This window comes from Elephantulus edwardii, unplaced genomic scaffold (assembly GCF_000299155.1).
Source record: "Elephantulus edwardii isolate Elephantulus edwardi_28Jun2011 unplaced genomic scaffold, EleEdw1.0 scaffold00593, whole genome shotgun sequence".
NCBI lineage: Eukaryota > Metazoa > Chordata > Mammalia > Macroscelidea > Macroscelididae > Elephantulus > Elephantulus edwardii.
The window spans coordinates 81,931-94,579 of record NW_006400343.1 but is presented as its reverse complement, the minus strand read 5'-3'; positions in this window follow the sequence as shown (position 1 = coordinate 94,579).

Genomic DNA, 12,649 nt, shown 5'->3' with positions numbered 1-12,649 from the left:
GTGCTGATACAGAAAGTAAACAAATTCCCTGGTGGCATAGTCCATAGACTATTGCGCTTCTAAGCAAAAGGCCTTGTTTGACAGTTCAAATCTATCAGTGGCTCCACAGGAAAACTATCAGGAGTTTCTTCCCATAAAATTTGCTGCTGCTGCTGTTGTTAGGTGCCATTGAGTATGATTCATAGCGACCCTATGAGCAACAGACCTGAACCAAATCCTGTCTCATACCATCCTCACAATCCCTGACACATTCAAGTCCATAGGGAGCTCTGGTGGCTTAGGGGTAAGAAGTTGCACTGCCAACCCAAAAGAACACAGTCTGAATCCACAGGAGAAAGATGAATAATCACACCCCCCCCCCAGCTCCACCACAACATGTGATTAACTGCCTCTGAAAACTCACTGGAGGATCATTTATGAGTCAGTTCTGACTCAATAGTACATAACAAAACAAAAAAAACCCATAAGGATTTAGAGCCTTGGAAACCTGGTGGCAGATCACTGAGTCTGAATCAACTTATTAGCATTGAGTTTGAGGTTTATGTTGTTTGAAAACCTGAACAAGGGAGCCTGTCAAATGCTGTAGCCTCTTCCCTATACTGAGTAGACAGAAGAAGGAATGTCTTGAAAGCTAAAGGAATATCGAGAAATCACAGAATCTTGGGAATCAGACAGCTTATTTATCAAGTTCATCAACTTACAGAGTTAAATGGCTTCCTCCATGTCATAGGGGCCAGGTTGCTGGAAGCCCATTCTCTTGTACTGCTTACTTCCCACTCTGATCATATAGCCTTCAACTTGAAAAATGGCCAAAGTCAAGTTTGAAACCATAATTCAGGCTGCACTTTTAAAACCAATAAAAGTAATTCAGAAAAAATACAGCATGAGATGTATTTTTCTCCTTGAGATTACCACTGAGATGGTGTATTTAATGCTAAAATGTCCAACATGTGACATAATTGATCAGACATGTGTCAGGACATTTTTGAAAGTGATCCCAATCATGAATATGACAATGCAATATCTATACAATTATTATCCATCATATCATTGGCCCATAGCCTTTGTCTTATAAAAAGGCCAGAAAAATTCTCAAGACTTTCTTGTAACTAAGGGTGGCCATGTGATCCAGTTATGGATAAAATTACATAAAAGGTTTTATTCTCCAGAGAACATACTTCTGGCAAGCCCTGCTGGCATTTGCCCTCTTTCTTCTTGCACATAATATCATTATGAGATACAGTACTGACATTGTGCAATCATGAAGATAAGAACAATGAACTTAAGTATGATGGGTTTGAAAGATAGGAAAAAATGGGTCCTTGAGGGCTATCCACCTAGAAGAGACTATAGGGAGTTGTATTGCTAAGTCAAAGGCAGTTCAAAGCCACTAGAGGTTCCATGGGAGAAAGACAGGCAATCTCCTCTTGGGTGATTTATAGCCTTAGAAACCCAATGGAAGGGTCATTTATGAGTTGGTTCCAATGTGACAGTTTGAGTATCTGAGCTTGAATTAAATAAATACACTGTTATTTAAGTCTCTATTAATTGCATTTTCTGCTCCTTGCAGCCAAACAAATCACTGCTGATACACATAATAATTGGGCTCTGCATCCTGAGAAAAAGAAGCAGATAGACATTAAAAATGCCATAAATGCATCAGAGATGCTATACAAGTAGCAAAGGATATATTAAGAGAGGAATGGTCAGATCCATTGTCCCCCAAAAAAGATAAAAAGGCTTCACAGACAAGAAAACATTTGAGAGTCTTGAAAAATTAAGATAGGCATAGTTGCCAGAAGGAAAAAAAAATTCTTAATTGAAATAAATGATATGTACTTTTTCCTAGTCTATTTGACTCCTAGTGTCATTATTAATAATGGAACTCTGATGCCTTCATTGTGCCTTCATTGCAATTCTGAAGACACGCAATTCAAAGCCACTAGCTGCTTGGTGGGAGAAGGATGGGTAATCTCTTCTCATGCAATAAAACTGCTTCTGAAAACTCTCCAGAAGGTCAGCTGTGGGTCAGTTCTGACTCTACAGTAAATAACAACAACAACCATTTTTAATGAAAGTTTAATTATATATCTCCTTATAAACTTATCTATATTGACCTTTTTTCTAGTAAAAAGAAAAAAAAACATACTTTGGACATGTTGTGAGGAGAGACCAGTCCTTAGAGAGGGACATCATGCTTGGGAGGGTGGAGGGACAGCGCAGGAGAGGAAGGCCCTCTATGAGGTGGATTGATTCAGTGACTGGGATAATTGGGATGGGAGTGTCAGAGACAGTGCGATTGGCACAGGACAGAGTGGAGTTTAGGGCTGTTGTACATAGCGTCGCTATGAGTCGCAAGCGACTCGACGGCACATAACAACAACAACAACAACATATTGACCTAGCCAGGAAATAATCAGTCTTCTGATTTTCTATAGCATTCAAATCTATATTGCTAAATTTCTTATTTGTTCACAAGACTTCAAAACCCTGAATATATTTATCTTCTCCCTCAGATTGCAAACTGCTTGAGGTTAGACAGAGGTCATGACTTGGTTTTGCTGCCTTGATCTGGGCTAGCACAGAGAAATGCTCAAAAATATTCTCAATATTGATACCTCTATTCCTCATGGTTCCGCAATATTCCTCAAGTAAACCTAGAGTACTTTGATATGCTCTTCATTCTTTCAACCAAGTTCTAAGAACCAATCACAGCTAAGCATTATGTCACAACACAAGATTATCAATATGGGGGGGACCTCCTTGGTCCTCAAGTTGCTTATAATTTAATGGGTTTTTTTCTATACTATCACAATAAACCAAGTAGCCACAACTCACTAGCTGCATATTCCATATGCATATTCATAACCCTAAATCTGAACTATGAGAAGTCTCACCCTCCAAGTTGTCTAAAATAAAACCTACTCTTGTTTCATATCATCTAGGAATCACCTCACTCTTAGAGTAAAGGTAAGGACATCATGTTGTCATTTGTGATCATCTAAAATCTCAGTGCAATTACAAACCAGGCAAAGATCCCAGAAGATCAAATCAGTCTATTCTGTAACACAGCTTCAGAGCCTCTGGAGACAATTGGGATTCAAGTACTTAAGAAAATTGCCTCATCATCCACTCACCTCCTTAAAAACACTTCTGAATCGTCTAGCTGTAGCTTTAGCTACCAGGGAAAGGCAATCTTAGGGAAGGCACTCCTCCCACATACCAATTTAGTTACTAATTTAAGGACAAAATCCTCTTTGGCCAAGCATTTCATTATAGGAGTCTAATACCATGTGCCGCTCATTCTAACACAGACTTTCTGTCTTCCTTATCACACAGACATTGTCAGACATGAAGATGACCCCTTGAAAATATGGCTCCTTATCTCCCATTCAACTCAAGCATTCATCTACCTCAGAAATAGGACATTAAATCAAAAGGTAGTAATTAATGTGGTCTTGGCACAGAATCAGCAGAAATGCAATTAGGTTTTAAGAAGAACCAAATAAAAATCCATCAAATGATGAGTCTTGCAGAATCACCTCTTTTAAAAAAAATTACTGAATCCTGCCGGCAATATGCAAGAATATTCACAAAAACATTCTTTGGCCTTACAGTTTTGTTATTCTGGTCTAAATGTGTTTATCACATTTTCAGTGCTCACTCATGCAATTAAAGCCTCAAAGTAGCTTGCGGGCACTGGATTCCAAACCAGGTTAGGGGAGGGAGTAACTGGCTACATGAATCCCCCCCGTAGAGGGATGCATAGGCACTGGTCACCAGATGCAAAAGGGAGATGGCTACTACAGCCCAGTAATGAATCTAGAAGTCTAAAATGTTATCTTGGTTCCTTAGTCACCTCAAACACTGAATAAATGGAAACTTAGGGTAGAGAACTGAAGGCAACTCTGAATTAGGATGTTACATGCTTGAATTAATCTCAAGAAACATAATGTTCTATAGGACACCTTATTTACAATAATCACATTAACAAGTAAATGTCAAATCTCTAATTTTAGATCAATGTGGCTGCTTTGATCTAATTCCTATTAAAGATCACTTATGATAAAGGTTCCAATTCATATTAAGATATCAGTGGAAACTCTGGGGGCTGAGTGGTAAGGAGTTGTACTACTAACCCAAAGGTAAATGGTTGGAATCCACCACCTGCCCCACAGGAAAGATGGGCAATCTCCTCCTATGCCATTAAACTGCTTCTGAAAACCTACTGGAGGGTTGTCTATCAGTCAGTTTTGACTCTACAGCACATAAAAACAACAACAACGATATCAAAACAGCACATAACCAGGTGAATTAACAAGAGGAAAGGGAGTCAAAAGTCACATACAAAGTGTTGACAATTGTATTGTTGCACATTTTATATTTCATGTGCATGTAGCCCAGACTCCTCCAGATAACTTCAATCCCAGTGTTATAGAAATTTTAATTTGTTCCTATCCTACACACTTTCTTCCTTGATAATGTTCTTCTTGTGTGTCATCTAGCTGATCTGTACAGCTACACTGAAGGACAAAGTAGAACTTTCCCATAGGATTTCCCAGGCTATTATTTTTATGGGACATATTGCCAGGTTTCTTCTCCAGCAGAGACACTGGGTGGGTTCAAATTTTTCAGTTCGCAGCCAAATTCTTAATCATTGCAACACCAGAGCTCTCCTTGATTCTTTGATAGATTCTAAAAAGCTGTTACTTTCTTCAAGTACTTCTTCGTTTTTATCACAATTTGAGTGAAAGTTTAAAAAGTAGATTTTTTTCAACCATCCATGCACATTTTGATCCACATCCTTAATTACAACACAAACAATGTCTAATCACTATTGTCTTTACTATCTATTAATATTCTACTTCTTCTTCCATTCTCCTCCCTGGTAATCATACTAGAATGATTCTCTGTGTTTTTTAAGATGTTCATGTGATAAGCTTCTTTCTCGTAACCACAACTACAAAATAAACTGTATTTCACTACCTACCTACCTATTCTCTCTGGTTCTTCAACAAACTAGATAAAAATTGAAAAAAAAAACATTACAGGAGCTTCTGCCTAAATAATTCATTGACACAACACTTTGTATCAAGGCACATGGTTTAAATCTGCCAGCTGCTCTGTGAAGGAAAGATGGGAAATCTCTCATGTGATTTACTGCCTCTGAAAATCTGCTGGAGGCTCAGCTATGAGTTAGTTTCAATTCAATGGTACCTAACAACATAACAATCACAATATAAAACTAACAAGTTGTATCATGGACAAATTAATCTTTTCTTTAAAACAGTTTGAAATGTATCAACTGTAAATAAGAACAAGAAGAAACTGAATATTTTGTTAACTATATTTCTAAAATAATAAAAAAACCTATTAACTTATTTATTTATGACTGTTAATGTTGCTAGAAACTCTAGGGCCCTAGTAACTAAGGAGTTTGCAAGCAGTTTTAACCCACCAGTTGCTCCATGAAAGAACCATAGGCAATCAATCTCCTCCCACATGATTTACAGCCTCTAAAAATTCATTGGAGGGTGAGCTATGAGTTGGTTTTGACTTGAAGGCAATGAGGGAGAGAAGTATTGCTAATCTCAAATAATCAATGGATTCAACTAACACTGAATACTTAAGCTTTATGACATGCATTGTATTAAGTAGAATCCATCATTTGATCCAAAATAGCCAAAAACAAATGAAAAAACCTATTGTCTTCAAATTGATTCTGACTCATGGGGATCCCTTGCATCACAGAGTAAAACTTTTTGGTTGGGTTTTCTTGGCTGTAATCTTTACAGAAGCAGATTTCGAAGCCTTGCTTCCTCAGTGCTGCTAGGTGGGTTCTAATTGGCAATGTTTAGTTAGTACTCTAGTGTAAATGGTTTCTGACACCAAAGTACCTTTAGAATAGCCATAAACAGGTTTCTTAAAGTGTTTAGGCTCTCTGAAATTACTGTAGTCTCAAATGTAACCCAGGACACTAGGATTGTACAGGCTGCTCATGGTCCCAACTATGTTTGTCTCCAAAATGCCTCCCTCCTCTACTCCTTTTCTATGAAGAACAAGAGGTAGAACAAGATAACAGTCTACCTTTATCAATGATCAACATTCATTGAAGAATCTGGTTTCTAAGAGGTTATGTAGTAAAGCAGATTTTGTTTTCCCCTAAGTATTCAAATCTTAACACTATTCTATTTCTGGGTGTGATGGATCAAAAGACAATAAGACTCTCTCACTTCTCTACAAAAGTATGTGCTCGCACATGCACACACAAAGTAAAGAACTATAAAACCTGGATATAATTGTTGTTGTTGTTTTGTACCATAGAGTTGGAACTGACCTACAGCTGACCCTCTGGCCGGTTTTCAGAAGCAGTTAATCACATGAGATGGGATTGCACATCCTTATCCTGCAGAACACCTGGTGGTTTCAATCTGCATGCCTTCGGGATTGCAGTGCAACTTCTTGACAGTAGGCCACCAGAGATCCCTCTGGATATAACAGGAAGAGATGTAATAGTATCACATAATAGACATAAGGTAACAGAATGAAGTGAAACACACTGAAATCTGGCAAGGAAGTCATGACTGTTAGGAGGATCTATACAAATACGTTTTCATCACTATGGTTTTTACGGAGCCTAGTTCCTAGAGAGTTGCACTGTTATCCCAATGGCTGTGCATATCTAATGGTTGGAGTCCACCTTCTCAGGAGAAAGATGGTCAGTCTCTTCCCATGTGATTTAAAGTCTCTGAAAACTCTCTGGAAGGTCAGCTATGAGTCAGTTCTAACTTCATGGCAATGAGAGAGTGAGAACAGGGCACACAAATCTTCCAGGCAGAGGACTCAGTAAGGTCAAGTTGAGAAATGAATGAAGAGAGCAGAGGAATCCCAGCAAAAAGACAGTCAGAGAAGAAATCGCTAAACTCTACCTGCTTCACATCTCTGATTGAACTATGAACCATGTTTATGTGGAACAGGTACAAAGAAACAAAGGATAAATTCTGAACCAACATCCTACTGATTAGTGAAAGGAAGAGACAGGTAGTACTGAGGGAAAATGGTGTGCTGAAACTTTTAGTCTAGGGCTAACTGTAGTCCAAAGGTTCACAGCAGAAGTAGGCAGATATGAAAAGTTCAGTTATTCAGGCTGAACAATCAGATAAAATGAACCCAAGAAATCATGAGCACTGAAGAAAAAGAGCCAAAATGTAAATATCTAAACTTTACCTGTATATCTGACTGAACTCTGAAACATGCATCTCAAAACTGCAGATCTTAACTAAAACACAAGATCTGCTACACGAGAAACAGTTAGTGGTTCAAGTCCAGAAAAGGATGCTAACTGACAAAACAAAGAAAACAATACTCACTAGAGAAAAAGACTATAAGCCAGAATCTCAAGTTAATATTCCTAATGTATAAAAAATGACCCAAAAGTTTCCAGCATACCAAAAAAAAAAAAGAAAAGAAATTAAGAACATGGAAAGCCTTATCAAAGGAAAATTATCAAGTCCAACCCCAAGATGAACAAGATGTTGGAGTCAACAAAATATTACCCATTAGCAACTCAAAGAAGCCCTGGTGTTTTAATGTGTCAGAAAGTTAACTGAAATCAACCTCAGGCAAAAGAGAGACCATTTCCTCCCATAAAGATATTCTCTCTCATTCTCTCTTTCTCATTTTTTTTCTCTCTCTCTCCACTCTGCCTCTCTTCCAGTAAGTCAGAACTGTTTCATATCTAGGTTTCATTGAAGGTTGTAAATCACATAGGAAGATATTGCCCATCTTTCTCCCTCAGTGCAGATGGTGGATTCAAACCATTAGAGCTGTAGCCTTTGGGTTAGCAGCTCAACACACTACAAACTAGGCCACTAGAGCTCCCCCCTAAAGATTTATCTCCTTAGAAACGTGATGGAGGGGTGCTATGAGCCATAATTGACCCAACTGGGTTCATGAAGTGTTTTTATAACTGTCCTCATTGAAGGACAAGAATGTATCTTTAACTCATGCAAACCTCATTAGAGAAACAGTAAGTCTTAGCAGAAAATGAATAGCATCATAGGAAAGGAAGCCACTTTACACCTTAAAGGAGATCCACTTATCCTTCCCAAACTACATATTTCTATGTCACTGTACAAGCATACAATAGACCAGGTATCAACAAGTGAGTGTCTCTCTCTCTTGGCAGATGTGTTGGTCAGGTTGGATGCAGCATGGTTATGGTTATGTTCATGTCTCTCTCTCTCTCTCCACAGTTTTTCTTGTGTTTTCAGTCCAGCTGTCAGGCAACAGCTAGTGCCAGGGTTATACTGGCATTACAACTGTTCTCAAAGCAAAATCATATTAGAGGCAAACCCTGTATGTTGTATGCTCAAGATTCAGCTCCACAGGCAACCTTCTGCCCAAAGGTGGCCAGCTCCATTCAGAGGGCCCACATTCCTACCACCACTGTCTTCCCTGTGAATCATCTCTGTCAAGTGGCTCCATCTGCAGGTGTCTGCTCCCTCCATTACCATATCTTTCCTATGTGGCTCTGCTGTGCTTGCTGCGATTTCTCCCAGTCCAGTGATATAACTCTTGACCTTTATGACAGTCCTTTTAAGATATGCTCAGTGGATGATTCTATATACAAAGGGTGTGCTCCTTTTCCTACAGTTGTTGTTGTTATGTGCTGTCGAGTCACTTGCAACTCATAGCCCTAAATCCTGCTCTATTCCTTGCCAATCTTATTGTCTCCAACACGCCTACCCCCATTACCCCAGCATCAATTCATCTCATTGAGGGTCTTCCTCTCCTACGCTATCCCTCCACCTTCCCAAACATGCTCCCTTGAGCTTCTGAATCCTTGCCTCCAAGGAGCAGCCTGGCTTCACACTCTCCAGGATTCATGGTATATTCAATACTCTTTCTTCTCCAGCACCAAAGCTCAAAGGCATCAACTCTCCTCCTATCATCCCTAGTCATTGTTCAGATCTCTGATGCATAACAAGTAATGGTAAAGACCATGGCCTGTACCAGGCACATCTTAGTCTCCAGACTGACATCATTGCTCCTCAGTACCTTAAAGAGGTCTCTGACAGCAGACTTTCCCAGTGTAATTTGTCTTTTAATTTCCTGGCTGCTGGTACTAAGAGTGTTGATTGTAGAGCCAAGCAGACTAAAGCTGTGAACAATCTCAATCTCTTCACCACCTATCATGATGTTGCCAATCGGCCCAGTGGTGAGAATCTTTGTGCTCCCCTTGTTAGCCCTGGGAATTTCTGTGAGACTGGAGGTTTATATATGAATGGTCCTTATCAACTGCAGTGTGTGGCTCTCCTAAACCAATCATCAATTCCTCAGGTGGATTATGAATCAACCGATACTATTGAGTGGATCTACAAGTCTCTTATGCAGATAGTAAACTAGCCAATCCCTGCAAGCAGTTTCTATGGACAGCAAGCTGACAATCCTTTGCAAGATGTAGCTCAGCCTATCATTTGGGGATAATTATAAACCTAGGGCCAGAAAATCCATAAAAGAGGAAAGTCATTATACCAAAGGTAGAGTCTTGACAGGTAGGCCATAGACTTCAAAAGATTTTTTTTATGAGTAGAGACATGTGTAGGCCTGAAGATGACCATTTGAATGTCCAGGATTATGACTTTTACAGACGGCTAACCATGCAGACATATCCTTCTATCCAGCCAGCCACGTTAAGTGAAACTCAGAACTCCATCTATGCATCATTAATCTTGCTGTTTGTATAAGCAACTAACAAGCTGGTACAGCACAGTCCAATGCTCTTGGTATACAAAACAAAACCAACCATTAATATAAAGAACCACATTCCCAGGACTGAGAAGAGTCAAACATGGTTCTATGTTCCCTTGAAGGCATGAAAGAGCATATAACCAGATCGATTATATTAACACTTTCCTCATATATAGGAGAACCCCAAGTACTTAGAAAAGTGAGCAATCACTTTAGGAAATCACTGGATTGAAAAATAGATTGCAAAAGAAACGAAACAGTATTTTTTACTAAATTATAATGACACTAGAATATAAAAGTCTGTGAAAATGAATTAAGTAGAGCTTCCCCAAAACCAAGCTCACTGACATTAGGTCAGTTTCGACTCACAAAAACCCTCCATCAGGTTTCCAAGGCTGTATTAAGAGACTACTTATCTTTCATCCACAGAGTAACTGGTGGATTCAGATCACTCAATTTATGGTCAGCGGAGCAACACATAAAAACCCACATGACCAGAACTCCTTGTAAGTAGTGTGTGTTGCTGTTGTGGTTGTTGAGCACCACTGAGTCAGAACCGACCCATAGCTGACCCTCCAGTGGGTTTTCAGAGGCAGTTAATTGCACGAGAGGAAAGTTCCCATCCTACTCCCAAAGTCGGGCTTAGAGGAAAATTTATAGCCTTAAATGCCTGTATTAAAAAAGAACATTGAATATAAAATCAAATCTTACTGAGAATTCTCAAAATTATATAAATGGAAATATCTCCCATACTTTACCCTATTTTTCCATATCTAATGCCAGAATAAGAATGTTTTGTATGTGCTTATATAGTGAAACATTTGATTTCTTTGGAATCCAAAAGACCATAGTCTAAAAAGACCACAGAATCCCTGAGCCAAAGGTAACCACATATTTAAAGTATCATTCCAAGTAGGTCCAACATCTATATACCATGTTTCACTTCCTACCACAGTGGGGGTGGGGTGGGAGAAAGAGAACTTTTGACATTGATATTGCCCTTCTAGCTGTAAAGTTATTTACAAATTACTAACGTGTATTTTCCTTGGCCTGGTAATAGGAACAAAGCAATTTGGGATAACTCAAAATGTAAGTGCTTGCCTCTGTCCATTTCTCACTATGAGGACCCCATAATGCCCAGAAAAAGGTATAAATGTAAAAAAAAGGGTACATACGGTAGATAGATATCTGGTCAGTATGACTGCCACTATGTCACATAGTTAAACATTCTCAAAGGAGCTGCTGATGACTGACAGGGCTAACTTGCCATAATTCCATAGGTCCAGCTGGTAAGGAACCAATGAGCCTAAATGAATTCAAGTAATTTATTACTCTATCTAGACATCAAAGGAAGATCGGTGGCTTAGTGGTAAGTCCTACTACACACCAGCTACTCCTTGGGATAAAGGTGATCCACTCCCGTGCAATTCACAGCCTCTGAAAATTCTGCTGGTGGGTCAGCTATGAGTCAGTTCCAATTTGATGGGACATAACAAGAAGATATCAAAAATAAAATTAGCATGGTGTTCGCAACTTAAGTCCCGAGTTTCACAGGATGACACCAAACTAAAGGGGCCAGATGGCAGATGGTCTAAGCAATGGCCATGTTGCTATTGGGGAATTACCTCTAAAATAAACTCAAGCAAATGTATAGACTTCTACAGAATCTGCAGCTGTACCTAACTTGGTTTAAATTGGAAAGTCTTGCACTCAATTGAAATTAGGAGATGGGTGAGAAATGGTCTTGCGGCAGTTTCCCACAAGACAGAGATGAGAAAATGCCTCCTGGCAACTCTTCACCAAGCTGCTTATCTCCTTGCTCCAGGAAGAATTACAGGGCATTTTGCCAAGGATTGGGTGAAATTTGTCAAACAGTGCCCAAGTGGTCCACACAAAGACGCACAAGGCCACCTACCATCAATCAGCAAAGCTGTTTTCATACAATATGCTGGACCTATGTGTTTTTCTAGAAACCAGAAGGAGAATAATGACATTCAATTTCAAGATTTTGGGAGCACTAAACCTTTCTTTCAAGCCCTGAATTAGCGTAGAGTGAGGGTGATGTTTTAATAGATTATCTTCTCTCAACTACTCATAAAGGCTAATGCAGGAGAAGAATGGGCAATTTCCTCTCTTGTAATTAACTGCCTCTGAAAACCTGCCTGAGGGTCAGCTGTGGGTCAGGGTCCAATTCGATGGCGATGGCACACAACAACAACAAGACTTTCCATCAAGCCCTGAATTAGTGTAGAGTAAGGGTGATGCTTTTAGCAGAATATTCTCTATCCCACAAAGGCTAATGAAACTAACTTCTCCAAAAGCAGCCAACCTGGAGGCAAGGAGCGTACCTGTGGTAAGCATGTGAAAGGCACAATGAGAAGTTCTGGCACCAGCTATCAGGCTTCCCTAACCACTCACTCTTAGTCCCACAAACAGATATTCTTGGGTTATAGTACTTCTCTGGACTTCATGCTGCTGCTTGGCTAGACAGAGTAAGGTCAAATCAAAGGATATGATTGTAAAACAACCAGTATGTATGCTACAATCAAGAAAATCCTTTCTAGATAGCCTTTGGCTGAGAACCCCGAGGCTATAGAATCGGATCTCAGAAATCTGCTTTAGTTCTGGCTGGATAAGGAAACTTCAAAAAACTGCAGTATAACCACACTTCTATAAATATAGACGTGGATAACAATACAGCAACTATGGTTTACCTCTTTAAAAAATGAGGCTCAACTCCTTAAAAATAGAAAAACGGTAGGAGGCATCTCACTCCCTGTCTTAAAATCCTACTACACTGCCGTGGTAGTCAAGACAGCATGGTACTGGTACAATGACAGACACATAGATCAATGGAATAGAATTGAGAACCCGGAAATCAGCCCATCTATTTATG